General features: G+C 40.2%; 1 protein-coding gene across 1 annotated transcript in view; it reads right to left on the bottom strand.

The window, feature by feature from the left end:
- The window catches only part of add3a (adducin 3 (gamma) a), a 105166-nt gene that overhangs the window by 75112 nt on the left and 2251 nt on the right, over window positions 1-27803 (bottom strand). Inside the window, exon 2 of the mRNA XM_067581796.1 lies at window positions 9804-9841. The gene's annotated coding sequence lies outside the window, so the exon portion shown is untranslated. The remainder of the gene's footprint in view (window positions 1-9803; window positions 9842-27803) is intronic.

The raw sequence follows: 27803 nt of genomic DNA, 5'->3' as shown, positions 1-27803 counted from the left end.
GGGCCCACTGCCATACACCTGCCAAGTGCGGAGTCGATCAGATGAACGATTCAAGAGATACGCGAAGGACATACACACATACAGAGATTCCTTCCTTAAGTACAGTGATATATCCTTCAGAAAGAGAACAAAATGTAACTGAAAGTCAGATCAAGTGGGTAAAAGAAAGAAAAAAAAACATAATTTCTCTACCCAGAATCCAACTTTGTGCATGCAGACTGAATAAACCCCCTCTACTCCACAAAAACGTGAGAGGATAGCAAAGCAAACGCAACTGCTGACGTAAGTTCAAATCCCCTGCAAAACCCAGAGGAAGTGCTGGGATTCACCTGCAGTGGCTTAACTGGCCAGCGTCCAAAAGTGGGAGTAAAGTATGCATGTGGAGTGGAGCAACAGTGAAGCAGGAAGTCCTACATCACAGTGACCTTTTTATATCAAAATATGAGCCATATGTGGTCAAACTGTACAGATAATGCAGAAAGCGATATTAGGATTTAGAAAAATTACATTATTATTTATTAAACTACATCAGGAGTCTATATGGTTTCATATTTCATAGCTGTGCATGTTTATGAAATATCACATTTAATAAATGACTCATTAGTACATGTCATTTATTTTTGGAAATAACTAAATGTGACAAAATTGCCCCAAGCACTCTGCTTTGTTAGATTTATTTTTCCTTGTTTATTCACATAATTTGGTCGACACGTGTCCTGAGGCGACCTCCCCTCCCACTGTGGGGTGTGGAGACTCTTGGCCCATGTGTTATTGGGTGGGGGGGGGGGGTTCTTTTTAATTGCCCATGTTGACTGTAACCCCATGTGACAGAAGTAAACATGGTATCTCAGCTAATGAGTCCATGTCTGTCTCAAGGTCAGGAGATGCTCATTACAGTCACAATGCAAACTTTGATGCACATATAACCATGTGATAGAACATGTTAGCATCTCCCCTCTGCAATGAAACAAATACACACGTTGGTAGCATTATAATAATGATGTCAGGTTTAGCACGTCGTAAAAATATGAAAACTCAACCTAATCTCCCAGTGCCGTCCAGAGGGAGCATTTATAACATGAAGTAAATCTCATATGTATCTTGAGGAGGGCCGAGGAGGGAGGGGGGGGGGGCTGTTGGGCTGTGAGAGCCCCTCATCGACGGGAGGCCAGGGCTTTAAGTCTGCCTGACTCCAGTGGAGACAGCGAGGGAGAGATCCAGACAAACACAGCTCGCTGCCAAGCGTCGTTACTTACAACACCCACTACACTTCAGAGCACATTTCCATTGCTGGCTGCCAGATTCAGTAATGATGATGTCCGATAAAAACAATCTCCTTTAAAAAACAAAACAAAAAAACATCTCCCGCAAAGAAGTGAAATTATTTTGGGATGAGCTATTGGAAAGAGTGTATTTATGTTATAGGGTAGAATGACTGAAGAGTGTAAATATTTTTGAATCATTGTGTGGCTCCATTGTGAGTAATTGTGTGTAACAGTTGCTGTCAGTACCCTCTAAATTTGGAGTTTTTTGGTGAACCAGGCAGTAAAATAAAGCAGATTATTTTTTGGATGGTGCATTTTCATGAGAGTTAAAATGATGCTAGTGTAATGAAATTCTCGATAATATATGTTGACCCTCTAAAGCAGAGCTGGGCCAGTAGATGGTCCCAGGTAAAAGATACAAAAAAAGAATCAAGACGATTACAAGAAGAGATCAAAATTTTTATTTTAGTACACATAAATGTCACTGAAGTAAACTGCCATTATTTACCTGATGCAGGGTACAAGCAACGTTTATGCCAACCAGCAGGGAGATGAGTCATCTTAACAAGTTTTTCTTTACTGCAAACAACTAACTAACTTCAAGAAACACCCAGGTAGAGGAGGAGACCACTGGAAATGATACTGCATGACTTCATGTAAGATTCCTCAGTGAATGCAGCTATTGCAACAAGTTAAAGTGTTACCAAAAACATTCTGAAAAAGGTCAAGTAAAGACGTGACAAATGGTTTCTCAATAAAATGTACTGATTTAATCTACACTGATAAAACTAATGCTGCTGATGTTAATGCGTCTGCCCACAAAATTGCATAAATGACGTCTAATAATCTCGTCTAATATGATAAGAAAACAAACAACAAAATGCAACTTGAAACTGTAAGGCTCAACTTTACTCATTATAGTCAAAAGAAGCATTTTAGAGTGTGTTTTTCCTTTAAGACTGACCTGAATGACCTGACCACTGTCAGGTCATTCAGTCACAGAGTGCTGAGCTGAAACACTCCTCATCCTCCCTTTACTGCAAGTCAGTTTTCTCATCTAATGTCATGAGGAGGCTCTAATGAATCAGTCTATTGAGCCGTACAGAACTGTGCACTGGCTTGACACTGCCAAAGTGTGTATATGTATGCATGTGTGTATGTGTGTGTGCAACTTTCCCAGCCTCCCTGAACACAAAGCTGTCGTTTGTGGCCTCTCAGCACTACAAAAGCCCCACAGGCCACTAGAGCTAAAACTGAACGTGTGCCAGTTAGTGTGTCTTCGACTGTACGTGTCTATATGCTTGTATATATGCATACACCATGTGTGTTTGACTAAATATGTGCACATGTATGTTTATGAGCAAAGGAATCAAAAGAAAATCTGCATATTTCTTCACGTATGTATGTGTGTGTGTGTGTGTGTGTTCAGGCGTTTGCATATGTGGTCAAGATGTGGCCACATACACCCTGTCTGCATTTCATTGGGATGTGCCTAATGATTACAAGACACATCATGTGGCCCACAACCGAGTCTAACACAAACTCCACCACGAAACCATGGCACACAGACAGATGGCCATAAAGCTTAAGATGTATGAGCGCTGCAACAAGTCCAGAACTCTCTGTTCCATCTTGACACAACTACAAACAGAGGGCAACAAATCATATCAAATATGGCTGTAAAACACAAACCAAATACAGTACATGCGTAATCAGGCATAGAAAGAAAAACACAGAGATCGAATTCTTCCTCTGGATGCTTTCAGGTCTGACAACTCGTTGAGGAGACGCCTGTTATTTATCAGGGAAACACCCATTCTGATTATAATTAAAACAGTTTGTAAGTACAAATCAGTGGGTGTGAGACCCTGGAAAGACTTAAAATCCATGTGCATGGTCACCACAAATCTGTTTGTGTGCATCCCTGCAGGCCTACAGAGTGAGCACTTAGTCAGAGTTTGACCTTGACCTTTTCCAGATTTATCTCTGTTTCAATAAACTGTTATCTTGACTCACTGAACCAAACTAGAGCTGCAACTAATATTTTCACTACCGATTAATCTGCTGATGATTTTTATATAGTTGCCACTTCATTCTCTGTTGAACTAATCATCAAAATCGACGAATCATTGCAACTCTAAACCAGATTCTATAAATTTTATCCATTTAGATGTGAACATTTATTCAGTACCTCAAAATGAATACGTTTGACATTTGACAGTGGACGAGATTAAAAGAATATACTTGTAATGAGCTCAGTCCATGTTATGCTGGAGGGTTGGGCTGAACATCATTACACCATGATCCATGTCAGATGTGCCTGGCCTTTTATCATTTACACCAAAGACTTTCTCTTACAGTCCAAAACTGCACGCCTTTTATTGTTTCCACCCTAAAATCCATCATTTTGGCCGACTGCCTGCAGTCTTTTTAAGTTTCGGTATTACCGCATGCGCCCACCAACAGCTGCCCATCTCTGTAGTAAAAATGTGTATAATTCAAACCCTCCTTTGTCCGACAGATTCCCACAGTAGTCTCTAAATGAGAGCCAGCTTAGCGTGTGTGTATTGACTTGTCATTGAGTTACTGAGTGTAAGGCAAGAACTTGTCTGACTGTGTGCATCTGTGCGAGAGACTGTACATTTCAGTATGTGTGCAAATATCATCAACTGCACCCATACTTTAAAAGGTATAGTGAAACGCTGGATGACTCAAAAGCTTTAAATGCACCCAAAAGTGTCATTTTTATGCTATAAATTATAGCTAAAGACCAAAAAAGTTAGGCACAAGTTACATGCAGATAGAAAGCCAGCTATTGATATGTTGGCATACTTTCTGGATTGGCTTATATTGGATTTTAAATCATGTTAGGTCAATAATAATATAGCTTGTATTTGGCCAGTTGTGAAATTTCTCTTTCTGTGAACATTAAGCAACAGCTTAGTATGTTAAAAACAACTTTCAAATTAGCAAAGAATAAAAAAACAATGTCTGTCTTCCCATTCAAATGAAAGAAAAATGCCCAAATATATGACTGGTACTGTATTTCTAATAAAAACTTTACCAAAAATACAGATTGATATCAGTATCAGTCAACATACGGATAAAAATATCACACAAAAAAACATTGGTGTGTGCATCCCTCACTTACTTTCCACTGTAACTGATCCCTGATGAATTTACCTTTCTCCACAGCATATGTGTGTTTTATACAGAGACATTTATGCGTGTGTGTGGTTTGGACCAGCAGGGAGATAAGAGCGGTTGCGATGCCATGCTGATGACTGGAGGAGATGGCGGCCGACATCAGTGCCAAGTCAAACTAGCATCTCAGGTCACAAAGCTGATTAACTGCACCAAGCATGGGGAAGTTATCTGTGGCTACGGCAGCCTGGAGGTTTTAAAAAGCTGCTTTTTGACCAAAGGTGTGCAGACTCCAAATGTTCTATTTTATGCCCCCATCATTTTCTAGCTGCCATCAGTGCTTCCAAACCGGCAGAGCCAATAAGAAAAGGCGATTTACTGTAAGTGACATTATATTATAACCAGGTGCATGACATCATCAGGGTGCGACAGAGGGAGACGCTCGTGTCTCTTTATTGCCCTCCTGAGTAGAGGACTGCTTGTCTTACTTTAGGAAATGTAATGAAAGAGAAGGGAGACGGCGAGGAGGGAGGCAGTAGAAAAGATGACCACAGAAACTGAGAGGGGGAAGTACTGGAAGTAGAAATATGAAAAAGCAGAGATAAGAGAAAAGAAAAAGACAAATAAATCAGGCACTTAAAGACAGAGAATGAGCATAATGACAGTTAAGCAGTCATGTGGTTTTATATCTCTCTCTATTCTCTTCCTTTGTTTTCTCTCAACTTGTCTTTTCAGCCATATTTGTTGTGCAGACGCCCTCGAAACCCTCAGGAAAAGCCTTGTCTTCTCCTTTTTTCCCACCACTCGCTGTGTCTTTGTTACCTAGTTACATGGGCATCTTTTGTTGCTCTTTCACTTTCAAACTCACTCATAAGCATTAGTCACATTAGGCTGGCTTACAGGAATGGTTAGCTAACTGGAAAGAAAGAGAGAGAACAAAGGACTTGTGTTTTTGAGACATATTGCTTAAAGGTGCAGTGTGTAGAATTTAGTGACATCTAGCAGAACGGCCCAGAAATGGGATATAATATTCATAAGTATGGTTTAATTAGTATATAATCACATGAAAATAAGAATTGTTGTGTTTTCATTACCTTAGAATGAGTGCTTTATATCTACATAGGCTCCATGGAGCCCGCCATGTTGCACTGCAATGTTTCTACAGTAGCCCAGAACGGACAAATCAAACTCTGGCTCTGGAAAGGGCCTTTAGCGTTTTTCGTGTAGGTTGTCCTACATGCTTGGAAGGGGGGTGGGGGGTATTCAGTATGTTGCAGTCTGCAACCTAACTGCTAGAAAATCCTACACACTGCACCTTTAAACCTGCATTAGCTGATTTTTTGCTCACTTGGGGGAAACAAGCTGTAAACACTGACATATCATAAGTCAATACAGCAAACTTGTTAGCAAACAGTTGCTTCTTTACACATCTCTACTTTCTCTGTAGGTTCATCACTACAAGCAACACCTCTGACATTACACATTGTCATTTGATACAATGTAAACATGAAAAATATTGATTATAGTCGCTTTAAGGGAACAATAATTGATTTTTTGGCCACTTGGGGGCAGCAGAACAAGCTGTAAACACAACATTTCCATATTAAAATCTTCCAAAACTGTTATGGCGCAACATTAGCATTCATTTGGGTTTGTGTTACTATCCACTATTCCCTAGCTCTGCTTTGCTCACTACCAACTCCTGAGAGAAATATCTAGTTGCCAAAAGTTTCACTTTAAGTTCACCGGCTTATTGATAACTTTGTCTGCCTTTCGGTGCAGCACTGTGCTGTGGGTTTATTGGAGCTTCTTTTTTTTTTTTTACTGAGAAACAGACATGATGAGAGTGGTGAGAGGGAACCAAAACAGTAAAGCTGAGCATTGTAAAACCAAAATCAAAAGATGCTACAACACACTATAAGCAACTCCTTTACCATTACACTTTTAATCCACTGTTAAAACAAAAATACTGATTATTGCAGCTGCAAAGAAAGAGGAAAAGCAAAAGGACTGACTTCATTTTCATCTGTTTACCACTAAGTTTCATTATTACTAGAAAATACCAACATGTCAAACAGACCAAGACACCTAATTCGGTTCATTAGTAGTATGTATTACTCCTGAACTCTGCTATCAACGCAGGATAAAGTGAATCACAGAAAGCACTACGATACTCATTAGGGGATTACATCAACAGCTGTTAATCCACTTTCTATTGTAGTGTAATTTATAAATGGAGCATTAGGAGCTTAGCCAGATGGCTTAGCTGTCATTTGCAATCTAAATGGCAAACATGTCCGAATCACAAAGCTGTCAATGCCAGTGGGAATCCTTGTTGATAATAACACTGAATCAACTTGCATGAAAGTGAATGTGACAATTTTTGAAACAAGATTAGAGTTAGTTATCGAAATATGAACATCCTCATTGTGGCAATTTGAGATAAGATGCAAAGATAAACAGACATACGATATAATAACACAGCGGTTTTGTCTAGAAAGTGTCAGATAACAGTGAAAAATACTCTTATGATTTCCCACAGCACAATTTGATGTCTTTAAATGTATTGTTTTGTCTGATCAACAGTCCAAAACCCAAAGTGATTCCCTCACAGAAGACTAGTATATCGCCTAATTAATTACTGGGCTAATCATCGCAGCTCTACAAATGTTAAAGGCATAGATAGATAGAATTAGTTTAGAAATCTTGATACTACTTCAAAAATCAGTTTTTAATTGTATATTTTCCATAAGCTTGAAAAAGATGCTTCATTTGTAGGCAGCATCACCCTGTTTTTAGCCACCTCAGGGCTGCTAATTACCTCTATTATCTGAGGGAATGTGTACATGTATGTATCTCTTTAAAGACGTGTGCAATATCACCATTCGACATACTGATCTAAATATACAGTGCACCATTATCAACCGGCACAACCACACCAGCAATCAGAGGTGCACACTAGTAAGAGTCTTGAACACAACTGTAACACCTAGGAGCTAAACTTAGTCAGGGTTCAAATGGTCCCACGCAAGGATGAAGTACCCAGATATGAGGACGACAGAGCTGCATTGTTTGTTTTCCCCTCCTGTGACCTCGCGAAAGCTCGGACCTGGGAGTTCTGCCAGACTGGGACTAGAAGGATAAGAGAGATGCTCCAAAATTATCTGACTGAGAAAGAGTGATGAACTGAGAGACGAGGCAGGTAAAGAGTGAAGCAGGAGGGACAGAGGAGACATGACTCGTCCAGATATGAATCCATGTGTTGCTCATAACACATTTTAAATAGTGATATCTAATATACAAATGACAGTGTTGTACCTGGCTGTCTTGAGATGTTAATTCTCTTCATGTTCTCCACAAGGATACAAAGATCAACTTGGCTTTTTTTTTATTATGACAATCATCGAGAGAGAAAAGTAAAGTAAACACCAGCCTCAAATTTTGTTTCATCAAATATATTTAAATACTTGGAACTAGAGAATCTCCACAGAAGCAGAGAAGTTTGTAACATTTATCCAGTATCATAAAATCCTATTGAGCAAACACCTCTGTATAAAAGATAATGACATTGGCTTAGTTATAAATGTAATTTCCCAACAATTCACGGGTTCAAATGTGTCCTTGGATCAGAGATCTTCATCAAATATTTGACAACGCCTGACAAAGAAATGTTGCTCTGTTAAATTTGCTGGGAGCTATCGGTGCACTGTGCCGATCTTTTGTCTGACTTTTGCCTTCAGTTTGTTTTTTGATCCAGCAAAGCAAGTTTTTTTGGATGTGCGTGCCCTGCGCTCTGTTTGATGTAAAATATCTTCAGTGAGTTGTACTTCTGGTAACGTTCCCATATATGTCTGTTGCTGAAATATCTTTCTGCTCAGGTGTTTTTTTTTTCTGACATACAAGAAGCCTTTTTTATTTGCTTTAACACCTTGAAACCACCAAACACAACATTTGAATTTCCATCTTTTTGTGAAGTTTACCTAAAATTTGATTAACATTTGGAAGGGAACATCCTGATGCTGAAACAAATACAGACGGACAGGGAGAGAAAGTTAAGCAGAGAGGCATTAGGGAGGAAAAGAAGGAAGAAAGATATAATAGTTTAAAATGAGATTATTTGAGTCTGTATGGGCTTCAAGTGAATCTGTATAAAACGAAGAAAGCACCTTTTCTCAAAAAGGTGAAAATGTATGGTAGTAGTATGGCAGCTGTGGTCTGTGCAGCAAAAGCTATTGAATGATCAGATCCTGAAAGTCTGACAGAGAAATAAACAGGTGTTCTTCTACTTTAGAGTTGGTACAATTCATTTAAAGCAAGACTGAGCGGACAAGTGTGGGAGTGCAAAGATGACGCAAAGATGTTGGAATGACAGACTGAAAAAAAACTTAAGCAGAAGAGAAATCTTTTACGTTTAGTATTAGAGGTGCTTTGAAAGTTAAATAACATCCCAAAGAGATGTCAAAGGTGTTAATGCTGGATCTGATGGTATCTGGAGAGAGAAACCTTTGCAATAGCAGCAGCATCATCATCAGGAAGTGCTGTGTAGTGACAACACGGTGACATGCTCTGCTTTCAATAGGGAATTCATCGACAGCACAACTGTATTATCAATTAGCACATTCAGAGACTTCTCACTGCTTGTTTTGCTAAAAAAGCAATGTCAAAATCATTAAAATAAGTGTTTGTTCCATTAAATTCACCAAAACAAAATTGTACTTGGCAATTAAAACAGTTCAGATGCTGATTCTTGCTGTTTCCATGAACTACTGACAGAAATTCTAAAAAACGAGTGCCAGAAAGTTTGAACAATGACAGGAAAGTACTTGAATGGCTCTGCTGATCAGGTACATCACGCAGGTTGGAAAAAAAAAAAAGGAATTATCTGACAAGACTGAATGAGCCAGCCAAGCTATAAGGGGATCAATGACTGTTAAGGTCATCATGCGAAAAACAAGATCCTAGTAAGTTTTCCTCACCACGAGTGGGCAAAGAGACGAGGGAGAAATATATATATAGATAAATTGCCTGTCAGTTTTTCCTTTACAGGATAACATCCAGCAACAGTAAAATGTCTGGCCAGAAGCAGTTTGTAAGTTTACCACTGAACAAAGCCCTGTCATTTATTCAAGGCTCTCGAAAAGTATTCACTATTACTCTCCGTTTACCTTCTGTGTCCTTGAGGAAACCGTGGAGAAGGGCGGAGGCGTTTGGACGACCAAAAACTTTCCAATTCAGTCAACAACACATTTGACACTTTTTTCATTTCACTTCAATTGTGGCTCCGATGGTGTAAAATAATACCCAAAACAGAGTCGTGCTGTCGATGCAATCAACAGGTGTTTTGAAAGCTTGAGCAGGAGTTGAAATGTTGCGTCTTGATGTAGAAATTCTTACCTTTCAGGAGACCGCTTGAGTTAAGGACGTCTCGCCAACTAGGACAAAAACAGACACAAACACATTATTACCTTCTGCATCCAGTAGATATCTGAACCATATTATGTGTCTGAGGTGAAGAAATATGTCCCAATTAGAAGCAGACACATTCATTTGCTTAAATATTATTTACTCCTTGTGTGTTTTTTTTGAAGTCTGTAATGCAAAGACACAAAACACAGATTAGCAAGGAATGACTGAAATAAAAACCTGAAATGAAAGGAAGACAGCTCCCACAATAAAGTCTCCTGAAGCCTGAAACCTTTTCATTATCCTTGAAAACTGTGTATGCTCTGTAATTCAGCATTTCTGACATACTCACGAAAATCAAATCAAAAAAGAAGATATCCAGTGTCAACCGATGCCTGTAATCTTTCAGAAACTTTTCCATCAGGTGACAGACAAAAACTTACTCTTCAATCTTAAACGTCTCTTAAGTGTCTCCTCTTTATTTTGAGATACAGCAGACCTCATAAATAGCCAACTTCCTTACAAAGGAAATGTTAAATGCGTTTCTTCCTTTCTTATGAATCATTTCCAGGAGGGACGACTATGTCGGGACAAATGGACAAAGTCTTACAAGTATTATGTTTATTTTCACTATGCTCTCCCAACGGTTTCAACACCACAGGAACCTCTACCATTTCTGGATGCGGCTCAATTACTACCCATGTATGCAGTATGTGAGCGTGTGTTTGCACTGGTGAAATCTCACGCAAGTCTATAGGCTTCAACATGTGTGTTCCTCGGTCACAGAGGTCAGTAGTTTCCACTGTGCCTTTGTACTGTAAAGGCGGCTACAGCGAGTGTCAGGCGGCCTGAGGGACTCGGTCTGCCCTTGATAGCCATCTATATCATCTGCACAAACACCAACTGTGTCAACACCAGGGAGCACGGCTCAGCGTACGAGAACATGAGGGCTATTGATAGCATGAAAAATGTGTTATTGCAGAGGGTGCTGCGCCTGCATTCCATTATAATGATAATTGGCTACTGGGAATTTTGGGATTGGCCCAAAATAACACATCAAAATATTCCAAATCTATGTCTAAAAAAATTATGGAACAATGTGTTGAAAACAAGCTGCGCAATCATGAATGATTAAGAGATCAAGCTTGTCTGAATCCACAGGTCTCATAATAGTTTGTATTTAGCAAAACGGCTAACAGCTGAATCTTGGGGCGGACAGTGAAGATTACGTAACTGCAGCCACAATGACTGGAAGTGTTGCCTGCTTCTGGGAGTTGTGTGAGATGTAGGACACCTGAAATTTGAAAAGCCCCATGCGGCACTGCACTCGTGGAAACACACGTCTGTCCAGGTTGGCTGAATGAACAGGAATTGAAACCAGCTGCTGAATCTGGTGGAGATGTTTTTCGAATTAGTGAAGGTGGAGAAATGAATTTTCCTTCAGTACTCGGGTGTGGAATGACAATGAAAAGTGTGAGAAGCATGAAGCAGGTTGACAGCAAGTCTGCATTCTTACGTAATTCAGATCCATCTAGCCGTATAAAAAGCATAAAACAGTCAGCAGATCAGTCAGCTCGTTGGTAATCTGACAGAGAAATGACAGAGAGAGAGAAATACAGGGCTGAAATTCCAGTGCTGAAGTTCACTACAAATTTTGCCTTCTCAGTTTAGTTAGCTCAATTTTTTTGCATTAAATAAATGCAAAGACCTAATTTCTAACCAAATAAATTTGAGACTGCTCCAAGATCAAATTGAAAATGGACTGTATCAACTTCCAGGTCAATCTCAACAGCATTCTTTTCACTGATTTTGCCTCCTGCTGTATGCAAATAACAATGTGCATCACCTATCCTCATAATTTGCCTATTTTTATTGCCAATAAAACCTTTCCAGAAAATTTCCAGGAAGTCTTGAGTGAAGTAGGAACTCATTAGCAGTAGCTTAGTGAAGGTTAGAAGTTAGCCCAAATCAACATTAGGATATTTTGATTATGCATTTGTCAGTGAAAGAGTCTAGGCTAAGCCACACTCTTATTGTAGTTTGAGCAAACACCAAATCTCGAAAAACCAAAAGTCAACCCAGTCAATGCCTTGCATTGTACCTAAACCTTCAGATTATAAAAAACACTATGAGTCAGTTTGTCATACAAATAGTGAGAGACATCATCTCAGCTTTCCAAACAGGTAGCGCAGAGTTGTACCATTTGGAGCCCAAAACTGTGTTCCTGGGACCCTATAATAGTTGCATTATGGTACCTTTTCTTGACCGTTTTTGCATTTTGACCAACATTTTCATTACTGCTAGCTCCCACATAAGTAAACAAGTACTGACAGACCAACCAAATGGAGTCAATAGTGCTGCAACAAGAACATGATCCCTCACCAGCTTCCCACCCAGTACAACTACCTGTAGCATCTGAAGCCAGAAGGCACTGCTGCAAAAGATTCATGCTGGGTCTCAGTGGTGCTGCACCATCTGAACACCCCAGTACCTGGACTGACTTAGTAACTTGTATTTCAAGCTGAATTGGTGCATATTAGTACCATAAACTATCAGAAACTACTCAGTACCTTCATGGTGAATCAAAAAGGTGAGCACATGCTCTCATGAGGCCCTGTTATGCACATTTAATGGTACATACTGCATGTGGAAAAAGTCACTTTTCAGCACAAAAATGTGCTCTGCTGCAACTCTGTTTATTCGTCTATTCTATGTGGAACTGCATGCAGCTTGTGAATTCAATACTGATTGAAGTCCCCCAACATCCACACACATCTTAGGGGTCAACCACCACTTTAACATAATGCGGGTGTTCTCACCGTCAGCAGCAACTTGTACCAGAGTAACTGTGACAACCGAAACGAATCCTGCTTCAAGTGATTAACTAAGCCAGGCACCACACTTGACATAATAATATTTTTTTCTTTCGGCGAGATGCGGAGAGACAAGGAAAACCAGCACAGTTACATAACAACCTTTTCTGCTGAACGCTGCGATGGCCTCAGCGATTTGGTGGATGTGACTGTCCAACAACACAGCATGGCCCCCTCTGGCCTCATTATACAAAATTAAAACAAATTCAAAGTGTTAATTCTAACATATTATAACTTTAGCCTGATAAGGATGTGTGAGGTCACTTCTGATAAAAAGATAGCACCTTTTGGCTCTTAGAGATTAGGTTTGAAACAACTCAGGGACTAGAAGAGAGTCGACTTTGCTTGCTGTCTTGTTAGTTTTGCCACAGTTACACAACAATCCCAACATCTCATTAATCTGATTCTGTCAGACGGGTTTAGAGAGACGATGTGAGAGCTGCAGTTTCCAGTCTGTTCAGCTCTGTCATTTTCTGATGGTATGGCAGTTGGAGACTCGGTTAATCCAGAGGTATGAAGAGGATAACAGGTGATCCTTTGACTGTTGATTCTCTCATTGAGCTGATTTGTCTAACTTGTGACTTTGAAATGTAATGAGGGTAAGCGAGTGAGATGAGAAGACAGCCAGAGGTCAGTATACAGAGGAAGGTCAAAATAGAGAAGCAAAGGTAACATCAGAGCAGAGTCTGAACTGAGAAGCAAAATAACTTAGTTGAGCCTAAAGCAAAAGGGCTTTGTTAGAATTGGTTTATCTTCACATCATCCTCAGAACAGATGGCAGCTGAGACAGTCTGTGTTCATTCAGCAGGAAACATCATCAGACTCACATTCTGTAAAATGCTGTTCGAGTGTGAAAATCAACCCATTTATCAAAGTAATCATATGTGCACCCAGCAGCATCCCACTATAATAAGCTAAGATAATTACAGCATACAGGCGATAGCATGTCTGCTTCTAGTTTAGCTAAAATACCTTGAATCAGCCTCTATTTTGACACAGTTACAGTATGTTGGAGCAAGACTAAACAAAAGTGAAAACAGCCAGCTAGTGAGATGTGAAAGTTGAGTAAATATACTACAATTAAATTGCTCAACATCGACCCTTCATTGTGTCCTCTTGAGCTTCTGACTTGGAAAGTGAATATGAACTGTATAGGACCTTGTAAGAATAAGTAATCGAGAAAACTTTATTTATATAGAGCCTATAAACACCAGAGTTACAAGGTTCTTCATAGGTGTGCAGAAAAATAAATATCTGTGACAAAAAAACTTTGCTGTCTAGCCTGACTGGCTAAAGAGCAGCTCGCAACAAAAAGCAGAATTTCCAACCGGAAGCAGCAGTTTTTCAGATCGTGTGGACACTGTCTGTGCTGCTGTCCACTATAAAAGCCCCTTAATCTGACTACTGTTGACTCTGCTTTATAGGCGTGTGTGTGTGTGTGTGTGTGTGTGTGTGTGTGTGTGTCTACTGTATGTGTGGCACACTTCCACCACTATGCTACCACGATCCATACTTCCTGTTAAAGTAGACAACTTCACAAACTGCCTGAATAAATGAGTCACTTGTCACGATTGACTAGAAAGTAGGGGTGTGCCCGAATACAAATGAGTTATTTGGCAAAGCACAGATAGTGGGTTTTTTATTAATATTTATTTCATAGAAATATTTTAAAATTATTTGTTTTCAGGAATTTAAAAAAAAAAAAGAAAACATGTCTAATACCAGCACAAAGGACAGTTACATCAATATCTCAGTCTCTCTCCTCTGCTCCGCTGTTACATCTCTCAGCAGGTCTCAACGAGGAGAGTCACATCCACCTGCTACATGACGCACATTTCCTAATTTAGACATCACTCCCGGAGTTTAAAGCTGAGCTACTGACACACACAAAGTGCTCCCAAAGGACTCTCTATAACCTGCTGTTGCCCTTCTCCTTTCCACAAAGTTAGGTTGTAAAAAATAGGCAATAAATGAGAAGTGCAAAGGAATAATCACCTTTGAAGTTCTTACCTACACATTACACTCTGTGCTGTTTCTGTGTTATGGGTGTATAAATACCTACAGGTCTATCTGCGCAGTAGTAATGTGCAAGGTTTTAGCTCAGTAGTTACCGCAGTCGTCTATGATCTGGGAGACTCCAGTTGGAGACCTGGTGTGGGGACCTCCTTCATAAGCTTGTTTATTCATGATCACTTATTCTAACACTTTAATTTTCTAAAATTAAAAGCGTAATAAAAACAAAAACAGGATTTTTGAGCCTATTTCCACTTTTATTCGAATACCAATAATTTTGCTGCCTCAACAAATATATACAAATACAAATACTGAGCCCTCTGCACATCCCTGCTAGAAAGGCGAATATAACAAACTATCAAATCAAGATGTGTTGGACTAGGCTGCAGTAGAAGCGTAGTGAACCATATATAACTAGGACACAGGAAGGAGACAATTGTTTAACTTTAAACTATACCTAACATGACAACTCACTGAGGCAAAAAGATGCGAATGGACTGAAGTTGTGTTCATTGCTTAAAAGGTGAACAAAGACATTCACAACATAGTAACCTGACTAGAGGGTTGGAGTGGCTTCAAAATCCATTATCCATCCAGTCTTAACTGTGTGGCTGCAGACACCGGGTTATTGCGTATTGCTATCGAGTGCCCTGCCAAATCTGCAAATTGACTGCACAGCTGATGGAAACCCCAGATGTGCTGTGATGAATTTGTGAGATCTTGTCTTGCATTAATTTCACTGGAGAGAACGGCAGTAAGGAGGAGATGGGCAGGTCAGCGATACTAAAAAGGAGGATAAACAGTTGCTCAAGCCTGGAACTCTGCACACAAGCGCGCACACATGCACGCAGTATGCATGTGCAAACGAGTAGATGCTTTAACAATGCACATGCAAATATCAAATTTAAGCTCTTGCACACATACAGGGCACAATAACAGCAGCATGTGCAAATTATAATCCAATGCAGTGCAATTACCATGCAACACACACAGCTGTATCTTTGTGATGCAATTGTGACACAACACTTCAGTAATCTATGAGGCAGTAGTTCTTGGTGTTGTTGCATTAGACTGCATTACACTAAGGTTTGGTTTCAGTTCCAGCCTCCTCTATGATAGACAAAATAATGGAAACACCTTATACCACAAACAATAGCCTTTTTGGTACTGTATTTACGTATTCTGTGAGTTTGAGGCAAACATGAATTCTAAATAATTCTATGATTTAGTTTGCATTTCTGTGTCTTTCTTCTCTTTACTTTTCACTATTAGTGTGTTTAAATCTTTATTCCCCACCATCTTACATCTTGGTCCTTCACAAGCTAGATCAAACAAACAGTGGAGGTTCTAGTTCAAAACTATCAGGTCTATAACCTTAAAGTATTGATATGACAGAATTAACTGGGAGAATCAGGGAGACACCTGGAATTGACGTGACATGATTGACTACCTCACACTGTTGGTGTTGTGGGAACTACAGAAACACTCAGATTGTACAGTGGTGTAACAGAGTGGAGGTTTTTCCCCTCACAAATAAAAAAAATCTTTGGACAAATACATTGGCTTACAGAGAGCAACCAAACCCAACAAAAGACTACTTTACTTCAGGCCTTCCATCAAGTTACTCACAGAATTACTATTATAAAGTAATAGCTGATACCAGTGAAAACTTTAGTGTTGGCTAAAAATGAGAAGCTGCTACCTGAATGTTTTGTACACTGCTCTTAATAAGAGAGAGAGAAAATATTTGTGAGTGAATCTGTGTATTTTGCCTCTAATTAAGAGGCACATTCATACACACACTCCGATTTTCACTGCATAAGGAGCAAAATTCTTGCAGTGTAGACTGTTGTAAAGGAGAGCAGCGCTGCAATGCTAGCAGGCTGAGGTGGGCAAAACACAGTAGAGTACAGTAAAAGAAAGGATCCACATTTAATCAATAACCATCCATTAATAAAGCCTGAATTGGCCCCAATACTGATCCTTAAAACCCTCCTTAACATGTCCCTTCATCTTTGATCCCCAGTGCAAAATATAAGTCTTCAGTTCATACTGCTAACAGTCTGATTTTACGAGGGAAACCCCACCCATAAACACACACAAAGTCAGTGTATAACATTTTCCACTGTATAACATCTGGGTACACTCATACACAGCCTGTGAGAGTTTGTCATGATGGAAACTAAAACTTTTAGTAGAATATTTACATTCACAAACCAAAAGTAATGGTCAAGCGTATTGCGAATGTAGAAACCTTAAAAATCACCATTAGTAACAATACATTTCCTGAGCTCAGCTGATCAATTTGAGAATGATCAAAGACTTTAAACCAGATTTAACTTCTTTGGTAGTAGGGAGACAACATTAGGACCTTGAAGATACACACACACATACACTTGTTTCACTTAGGAAAACATTGCATACTGGAGAGCATTATAATCTTAATCCTGCACACATATCCCAAACACTAACTTGAACCAAAAATCAAGTGTTGATCCAAAAATATAATTGTTTTCCTTGTGGACGCCTGCTTTTTGTCCCCCAAATATGTGTGTCTTTGTGGCCAGACTACTGTCACCACAATGTGATTAAGGACAGACCATCGTATGCACTCACAAATCCAGACCCACAGAGACCCCAGCCCAGCAGGAACCTCCTCATCCCAGACCAGATAAAACATAATCCAATTTGGATGATTATCCGAGAAACAACTTGTTCGGAGGAAAACAACAGCTATCGAACTGCAGAGAAACACTGAAGTCATGCGGATTTGTGGTTAGAAAAACAAAACTGTAACAGTTTGACCCCTGAAACAGATAATATTGTGTTGAACTACACGTTTAATCAGTGCCAGTGGGTCTGAACAGCATCCATTAAATACAATACGCAACTGAAAATGTACCCTGACATGCATTTGGAAGCTAAATAAAACTCATTGCTAATTCTGCTAATTATTTTTATCTTTTCCATGTGTTTACATTCATAATACAAGAGAAGCATTGAACACTTAAGGCTAACACTGTGTCTACACAGGATGCATTCAGGCACAGTACTGACTGTAGGTCATCTGCATTTTGCCAATACTCTGAGCTATAAGCAGCAATAAAAAAATTACTTCGTGTCACGGTTACACACATAAGTGAAACATGAGCAGATCCGCAGCCTGTGTAGACAGCTGTATTGATTAAAATAGTTGCGAATCTGTTCCATGAAACGCACCTGGGATGGATGACTGAAAAGCTTTCTATGCAGACACTATGTAAGATGTTGTCTGTTGCTCTGGCGAGATGACACAGTCCCCTGCTGTTCTTTTTCTCAGGTCTATCTGTGTTCAGTCCTGGCAGTCGTCCACGCTCTACAAAGCCTTTCTGAACAGATCACCCAGACAGCTGTATTAACAGGAAGAGATCTTCACTGAAGGATGAGTTCAGGCGAAGTACATGACACAACGAGCCTGGATACAACCCCACACTCAGTTTTGTTTTCATTTGTTTTATTAATAATAACAACTTGGAAAATGTGATACACTATTAATCCCAGCAGGCAAACACTCCTCCTTCAGGGAGGTCGGGGGGTTGAGGCTCAGCTATACAGCAACGCCTCTGGAGCTTGTACACATTGGGGTCTTGCTCAGAGATACTTCGACTGGGTCGGTGCTTGATGATGTGAAATGAGAGCCTGAACATAGGCCATGTAGTTGAAGGATACAACGACCCAACCAGGCTGCCAAAAATGGTTGGAAAGAAAGTTAAAATGTCTACTACTGATGTACAAGTATTTTAACTGTTACTGAAAGTGCTGATTGTTGTAAAAAAATATTTAGACGTAATATAAAATCGTTAATTTCAAATGTATTGGAAAAAACGTTTTGTCAACTTGTTCTTTTTACGAGAAGAAAAAGCAGCTGAACGCATCTAAAGTTAATTTTAGTCTATTGTTTCTTCTATTTTCCTAACCTTGACATCATCTCTTAACCATATTTACACCAATCAATTACAACCACAGTTGTTGTAACCTCTAGCCTGGGAATAAACTATAGGAATTAACCTTGTCAACAGAATGATTAAACATGTCTTTACTTTGGCACTTTTCCATCATTTTGTGTGCTCTTCATGACAAGCGAATGCTTTCACAAAGATGGAAGAATAAAAGCTTGCCTGTGAAGTTCAGATGTAATTGTGATTTCCCTCTGCAGCTGGTTGTGAAACCCTTCAGCCCCTACATTTATCACTCTAATGCACTTCTATTAGTCTGGATCAGCCCAGGCTTCCACTGCAGTTCTGGTTCATTTCCTCCCTGCAAATGGAAATAGCACCGATATCACTCAGACTTTGCATGACAGGAACACTGACACAAGCATGTACGATGAAAGAATGTACAACCATAGACTGTTAAAAATAATGGACATAGCCACCGTGTGACATCATCCGTTGGTTTGTGGTGTTTTGAAGCCTCAAGTTTGAATTTTGACCGTTGCCATCTTGGATTTTTGGAGCCAGAAATAACCATATTTGGACCAGAGGGTGGAGCTGACCCTAACGCTAGCTGCTAGCTTGGTTAGCACGGTGCATTTACAGTCTGTGGTTTACTGTGATAATGCTAATGCTAATATTCTCATCTATTTTACTCTAGACCATAAACTAAGTAGGAAAATGTTTACTCAGGTAATAAATCAAGTGAGAAGTCAAAGAGTCATTTTCTCATAGACTTCAATACAATCAGACTTCTTTTTGGAGCCGGTGGAGTCGCCCCCTGCTGGCCATTAGAAAGAATGCAGGTTCAAGTCACCTCCGCATTCATGCTATGTGATTTATAGAGCGTAAAGTGTTATCACAGCCAATAACCCAATGTCTAATAAAAAAAAAATCTTCTATTCAGTCCATGTTGGAGCATTTTAGACTTGAAAAACTTTTAGTACACACTGACACACACACCACAAGCCTATTTGTCATCTTTCCCCTCATTGTCACATGCCGGAGGCCACGAAACAGATTTTTCCGGAACAGGACATCAGACTTAGGCCCAAACTGTTGACATCATCTTTAGGACACAACACTGCGCTCTTTTTGAGCACAAGATAGATGACATCACTCATCCGTTATCCACAACAATTGATCTTGAAACATCGTATCGTGTCATCGGCCCACAAAGGGTGCAGAAACATGGATATCACATGGCTGTGTGCTACATGATGTGTTTGTCTTACTTCCCACCCGAAGCATATCAGCGGCCGTCCTGCGAGGTCAGAACAAAGATGGGTCCTATCCAGTGATTTCCTTTGCTGAGGTAAAGGAAACACAGCCTTCTCATACTTCCCATCCTGCGACAAGAGTCCGAGAGATTTGAGACGACACCATATGTCTGACACAGTATCTCTCCCCGACTACGTCCAGATACATCCTCAGTGGAAACTGTGTGTGTGTATATGTGTGTGTGTGTGTGTCGGGTGGGGTCATCCATAAAAAAGGGGAGACTGATAAGACCATCTATTTGTATTGAATGTTTTTTGGCTAAAAGTTAATGATATATAAAAGCAGCCACTCTCAGGTCCATTCAACATAAAACTATTCAAATGTGAACTTTCTGTCTCTCTCTCCCTTCCCTTTATATATTTATTTAAAATGGTTTTAACACATCAACCCATGCCTGTCAAGTCTATCTAGCCACACCAACATTCTTCTAGCAGCATGATTGAATATCACTTTATAAAGACAATAAACTGAAATGAAGCCTACTGTCCCTTCAGAAAATATGTTTCTTCTAATGTATGCATGATAGAAACAGAGTGGTGTATTTTTTGTGCTCCTATCTAATGTTTAGATAATTAATTTAGAAAATCTGCAGAAATTTAGTGCTGATTTGACCATTTTTATCTTATTTTAGTGAGATGGAAATCATACCGCGTATCTATCTGAAACACAGGTGATGATTTCAGATCGCTAAAATTTAGTTAGCAGATATCTGTAATGCAAGGTAATGTTTCTTCCTCACAGTACTTAATTATTTCAGGGTGGATCTTCCTTTTAGAGGAAGGGTTGAGTTGCAGTCTGAATGCACAGGATGTAACGCAACATCACTCCTTGAGTAACTGAAATTGGTAACAGATACGAAAGACTGGGCGTGACGGGCAATCTGTTATCTAACATAACATCTAAGAATCATCTTGTTCATTTCTGCTCAGCCTCCACAGATTCAACTCAACTAATGAGGATGAGTAACAGACAGTGGGAACAGAGACAGATGGGGAGGCTTGGCAGTGTACCTGAGCTGCAGTACAAACACAGATACATACATTCTGTTTGAAGCAGTTTAGAGTCTTATCATCATGTGTTTTCTAGTTTTTTTTTTTCATGCTTTTGATAGATTATAGAGGAATGATACATTTAAGATTAGAAATTATAACAGCCTAGAAAAACTCTTACAAAACCCTTGTGTTGGTATGCTGACCATTTTTTTAAAAAATGGGCAGTGAATTCAAAGGGAGCACACTTGATTGCACATCAAAATGTTAAGACCCTCAGCACAAGAACATCTAAAATTTTGTGTACTGTGCACAGAAACAAACACACTCTCAGACTCACAGACTGCTGTGCAATGCCCAGCGGGCTACTGCACAGAATACAACATGCATCACTAATAACATGCATTGGCCCTCCAGCAGAGGAGACTCACAGCAATGTCAACAACGGCACAGACAAACTGTTCCTGAGCATACAGTGGAGAGTTATCTTGCAGAAATATTAATACAGGCTGAGGCTCATGGTTTTAGATGTTGTTTCTGTTTACATGTACAGCACAGAAGACGCAGTAAATGGCTCTGAGGCTGAACACATAAGAGTTCAACATCATTTGATCAGATCTGCAGAGCTGGGAGAAAGGTTTTAATGGTATCCTCAGGTTCTTCAACCTTACACTCTGTAAAGGAAACCTGCAGCTACTTGTCAGGCTGCATGTAGAGTAAAAGCTTCGAATAGTTGTCCTTGTAGCGCATCGAGACACGCCAGGCCTCTGGACATATGAAAATGTACCATACTAAACAAGAAAACGCACTAGTTCTAAACAGGTCAGGTGTGAAAGCATCCTTAATGTATCCAGTAATATATTACTGAGATTAAAATGTGTTTTTCCTTCTTGTTCCTTCAGTCGGATGTTTGCGCTTCACTGTGCAGAGTGATGTAGCTACGTGCACTAGAAGACCCGTTTTCACATTCATCTACCGGAGGAGGAAAGTTTCTCTGTGGTCACTTTAAATCTGAGTTTAAGACGTGTATTTACAAGCTTGATTTGTGACATCGCAACTAGTTTGCAGCCAATCATGGTCCAGGTGTGATGTGGAAAATTGAAGCCTCAAGTGCACATTTTTTTTTGAGGAAGGAGGAATGAATGTTATTCTAAGAATTTCTAACCAGGAAATTGAACTTTTTTTATGGAAAAATATTATTTTTATGTCTTAAAACATGTCTGCAGGGGATCTTTAACCAATTATACTCAAAAATAACACACTATGACCAACGGTGCATACCTAGATGTGTCCTCGGTGATATTCTTGGACATGCCTGCAAGGTCATATTAGCAAATGTAAACGCAATAAACACATACAAGGGCAAGGAGACTATTTGCGATCCGGCAGGAGAAGAAATAAACAAACTGAGTATTAGCGCCATGGCGGTCCTGCGATCAAATAACACCACAATACCGTTTATCCACGTATCTTTAAATACACCCTATCTCTATGGTCAGCTCTGTCGGCATGCTAAAAACACACACACAACTGATTAACAAGTGATCTCTGGAACGCACAAGTGCAGACTGAACCGCTTTAATACCTGCGCGGTATCTCAGATGTCATCAAAATTCAGAGCAATAACCGCTTTGATCGTGTGCCATGTGAACGTCAACTCTATTTCGTAAGATGACATTTGGCTTCGTGTCTTATTTTGTCACGCCTCATCACACCACACATCCAAATAAAGCATACCGAATCAATCACAACACCAAATCAATTAGAAGTCATGACTAAGAATGACAAATAACTGCCAAATCTCAACATTAAGGTCACACTCAGCAGTGCTGACACAGTGTTTTACTTCAGAGGATGAGAATCATTTAGTACACGAGCTGACCCAGTTAAAGAAGAGACAACACACACTACATACCCACAACAACACCAGGATCCAGCCAGCCAGGTTCACTGCTGCCAACTGTGATTTGCCACTGGGTGTATGATGTGACAATACTATTGTGAGTGTGTGTGTGTGGTGTGTGTGTGTGTGTGTGTGTGTGTGTGTCCACAAACAGGAACCGAGGCCTGGGTGTGCCTGCTAACAGTGGCAGATGATGAGGTAAATGTAGATGTTTGGTCAGAGAGGCAGTAAAGCATGTTTCCTGCAGCAGAGAGGCCAACAAGAGTTCATATATGCAAATAAACACATACGGACATGTTTCCATCACTTCATGGGAAATTACACAGACGTACATTTCATGGAGATTTACCTTCACTAGAAACACTTCTTACCTAACCCTAACCTTCCCTTCACATTAACCCAAGTCTTCATCACAAAATGTAATGATTTACGTTACGGGGGACTTACTTTTCCCCACACAGTGTGACTGCACACAACATAATTTTTATTTTGTGGACTTATTTGTCATTTCTACTGAACAACAATACTCCTGAGGCCAGAACTAACAATTATTTTCTTTACTGATTAATCTAATGATTCTTTTCTTTATTAATCAACAAAAATGTCAGAAAAAAGTGAAAAATGCGCGTCATGAGTTCCAAAATTCCAAGTTGACATATTCAAACAGCTTGTTTTGTCTGACAGCCCAAAACTTATTTAGTTTGCCATCATATACAGATGACTAAGAATTGAAAACCATCATTTTTAGGGCATATTTGACCGTATATGCAAATGAACACATACGGTCCTGTTTCCATCTCTTCAGGGGAAATTACACAGACGTACATTTCATAGAGATTTACCTTCACTAGAAACACTTCTTACCTAACCCTAACCTTATCTTAACATTAACCCAAGTCTTCATCACATAATGGAATGATTTACGTTACGGGGGACTTACTTTTCCCCACACAGTGTGACTGTGTAAACAGATTCATATCCCCACAACATGATTTATTACATTATTTTGTGGACTTATTTGTCATTTCTACTGAAGAACAATACTCCTGAGGCCAGAACTAACACTTATTTTCTTTACTGATTAATCTGAATGATTCTTTTCTTTATTAATCAACAAACTGTTTGGTCGATAAAATGTCAGAAAAAAGTGAAAAATGCCCGTCATGATTCCCCAAATTCCAAGTTGACATATTCAAACAGCTTGTTTTGTCTGACAGCCCAAAACTTATTTAGTTTACCATCATATACAGATGACTAAGAATTGAAAACCATCATTTTTAGGCATATTTGCCTACAAAATTGTGTCAATTTTTCTATCAACCAACTAATTGAATATTTGTTGAATTATATGCATGCATGACATGTGTGGTCGATTAGCTTTTCCATTCAGCCATAAAACCCTCCCACACACACACACACACACACACACACACACACACACACACACCACATTCAAGCACAGACAACCAATAAAACCATCCACATTCAAATAAAGTGGTAAATAGTGACATGACAAAAAACACTATTGTTAGAAATGCCAAAATTCACCAGCTGGTGGTCAGCCAACCGAGAAGGTAACTGCTGCATAAACTGCTACCACATTTGATTTTATGGCTCAGAAAGACCAGAAGGTTTTTTTCCAACAGCCCGGTACTCACATCGACATGTTGTGTCCATGGTTAGTAAGAATTCAAACTCCAGAATGTTTCCCTTTTGCGATGCACAATGAAAACCTGCATGCTCATTACCCAGAAGGTCAATCACAGAGTGATATATCTTTATCCAATGCTATGATGACAATACAAAGGGTGCACTCAGTGAAATGAACAAAGCAGGAGGCTGAATGTCGCTGCAGGTCTCATGCAGGGTTTAAACCGTGTGTGTGTGTGTGTGTTTTATGTGTGTGTATGTATAGAAGAGTTATGTTGCTTAGTAGGACTTTTATAGCTGGGTAATAAAACAGTGGAGAAACATGGCACAATAGAGAGAAGAGAGGAGAAGAGAAGAGAAGAGAAGAGAAGAGAAGAGAAGAGAAGAGAAGAGAAGAGAAGAGAAGAAAAGAGACACAGCTCAGTTGGCAGTATCGTAGATTTAGATATGGTGCGCACACGAGCAATGTGAGCTTGCCATCACACTCAGAAATAGTGACAGTGCATCCCCCGAACACTGAGGGGATCAACACCCGTAATGAAGGCATCCATGGAAGCTCCTCACGTGGCCAGACACACACACACACACACACACACACACACAGCCTGGGCTATAAATGAACAGAATGAACTTCACATGAACGTGCTGTGAGGAATGGATTCACACTGGCTGATGAGTACAAACCCCAACGGCTGCATTCACTGTACTCGCCAGTCTTTTTCCTTTGCCAGTAAATATGCAAAATGACAGTCAGTTAATTGAGTAGATTAGGTGACCTGGAAGATTTCTAATCTAATCTCCATACTAATGCGGACCCCCGGGGGCCCAGAAACGGGGGTAGCCCCCCCCTCCCCCTCCACCCCAACCACCCACTGCACACTCATGACTGGCAAGCCGCCCAGCCAAAACAGCATACCAAGGCAGTGTCACTCTCCGCTCACAATGGCAGCATTTCATTGGTTATCAGCGGTAAAATCGACAATTGAGATTGACGATATTAAGAAGTCAAGACTTCATGGATCGAACCTCGCGAGGACAGAATTAATAGATTGTTCTGCTTATATAATCACAACCATCTGATGTTAAAAGACCAGATCATTGGTATTTCCACATGACGAGACTTGATGATTCTCAGCTCACATCTGCACATGTTCACTGACTGGATAACAAATGTGAAATGTCAGACAAGAGACAACGTATTCACTCTCATCGCTCATGGTCACACAGATGATTAAAAGTCAGACAGACGGTCCGGTGAAGTCGGGAGTCCGTCCGGACTTCCATGATCTCAGATGTTCAACCCTTTAATAAGGTGACGACCGCGGGGATCAAAAGAGACGCTGTCTGCCTCAAAAGCTCATTCGGCCCAAAACTTGGCACCTCTCCTTCTCCCATGGTCGGAGGTTGACCTCGTCGCCATGGTTACTCCACTCTAATATCTATGCAAACGCCTTCTCGCTGCATGGGAAGACCTACTGCTGTCCGGAGCTGACATCTGCCCCCTCGCACGCAAACAGAGAAAAGGCCTGTAAACATATTATGAACCCTGTATGAAATACACACATATGCAAACATACATGCAAACACACGCACATCCAACGCGACGGCGTACGGATGCTCATATGGACATACGCACCTCCGCGAGGTGGACAGAAGTCAGCTGTATTCCGCGTCAGGCCGGATGCTTTCAGTAATTCATCCACCCACAAGTGTATAATAAGGTTATTCTAACCACCCACCCTGCTGGGACCTCTAGCTCTGGCAACCAAACAAGTCTGGAATCTAAACACTCAGCCCACACATGTATCATATCAAACAGCACCCTGACTGTGGATGTACAATAGCATGAAACAATAGACCGTTCAGCTCCGCCTGACTCTTTCAGTCAGAGAAATCGGTGCATAAAAAAAAATAAAACACCGAAGCTGCGGATCAGTTGTGCTGCTCAATGCAACTTTATCGAGATACTTCTTACACTGCAAAACAAATTCATTTCTTGGTGCTTTTCTTCTAGGCTTTACAGGGATTCCTGTCTATATTTGCACAATTATCCCCAGTATGACAGCTGGCTCTTCAAGTGTGACTGTTTCGATACAGGCACGGTTTAAACACTTTTCCCTTTACACACGGTCAGCCCTGAAAAAATGTTACAAACTAATTATATCTTCCTCTGGTGTGTAGCATCAGAGAGTAATTTCATCCAAACTAAGTTGCAGAAGACAGGAGAAAGATTTTACTACCTTCACTGTTGTGACACATCCAATATTAACAGTATTTCAACATGTCAGTCAAAACCTGTGAAATTTCAAGCTTCATGGAGGCACTGTATTGTATGGTTGTTTAATAACAGGGTAAATAAAATGTTATCCCTGTTATGTTTTTCTTCTGGTTTCATTGGGCGTAACACACACACACACACACATACACGCTCTGGCGTATAAGTCTAACTCAGCCCCGTCTGACCGAACCCAGAGCTGCAGGTTTAAACAAGCCAAATGAACGACAGATGAAGTCCAAACCCAGAGAGAGAGAGACAAAGAAAATCCAAGATAACAAAATGAGGCCCGCTTGTGCACAAACACACACACACGTCCTCTGACAAAGGAAAAACATTGGAGTCCAAGACTCAATCAATTTGCAGTGTGTAGAGAGAGTGGAGCCACATGTTTTTGATAAGTCCTCTAGCAGAGCAGGGTGAGGTAATGATGAAGTCATCTCTGTCCTCTGGACAGGTTCAAATTCACAGGGCCGTGCACATTTTAAATGACTCACCAACACAAAGACTTGCATTTCCATTTCTGGGAGGGGGGGGTACTACGCAGTAAAAAAAACAAAAAAAACAAAAAAGAGACTGTACGCAAGCTTTTATTTTGCATTGGGTATCAACTGAGGGAGCTGCAGCATGTGAGTAAGATACCTCATCTTCTTCTATACACCTGTCACTCAAGAAGCTCCTCTTTCAAGCTGAAAAAAAAAATGCTATCATCAAATATCTCCTTCTCATCCTTCAGTTCCTGTTTTCCCAAAACGTTCCCAAGAAAATCAAGTCTTACTATGGACGCACCTCATAAACAGTCCCTGCACCCACTCACCTAGTAGCCACCGATCTGTTATTAGTGTCACTTAACTACAACGAGGCGGTCGTGGTGGACGCTGTTCTTCCTGTGTCTCAACATGGATCTTAGTATTAGCTGAGCTCAGAGGTGCCTCAGGCTTAAGTTATTCATTAGGGGGAGAGAAAATAAACAAAAGAGAACAGCTCAGACAGAGAGACTGCAGCAGAAGTGTTGAGACAAAAGATTCCCCTCTGC

The sequence above is a fragment of the Thunnus thynnus genome, chromosome 3 (genome assembly GCF_963924715.1).
Source record: "Thunnus thynnus chromosome 3, fThuThy2.1, whole genome shotgun sequence".
Classification (NCBI taxonomy): Eukaryota; Metazoa; Chordata; class Actinopteri; order Scombriformes; family Scombridae; genus Thunnus; species Thunnus thynnus.
The sequence above is the reverse complement of the archived record's forward strand: the minus strand, read 5'-3'. Positions and strand labels throughout refer to the sequence as shown.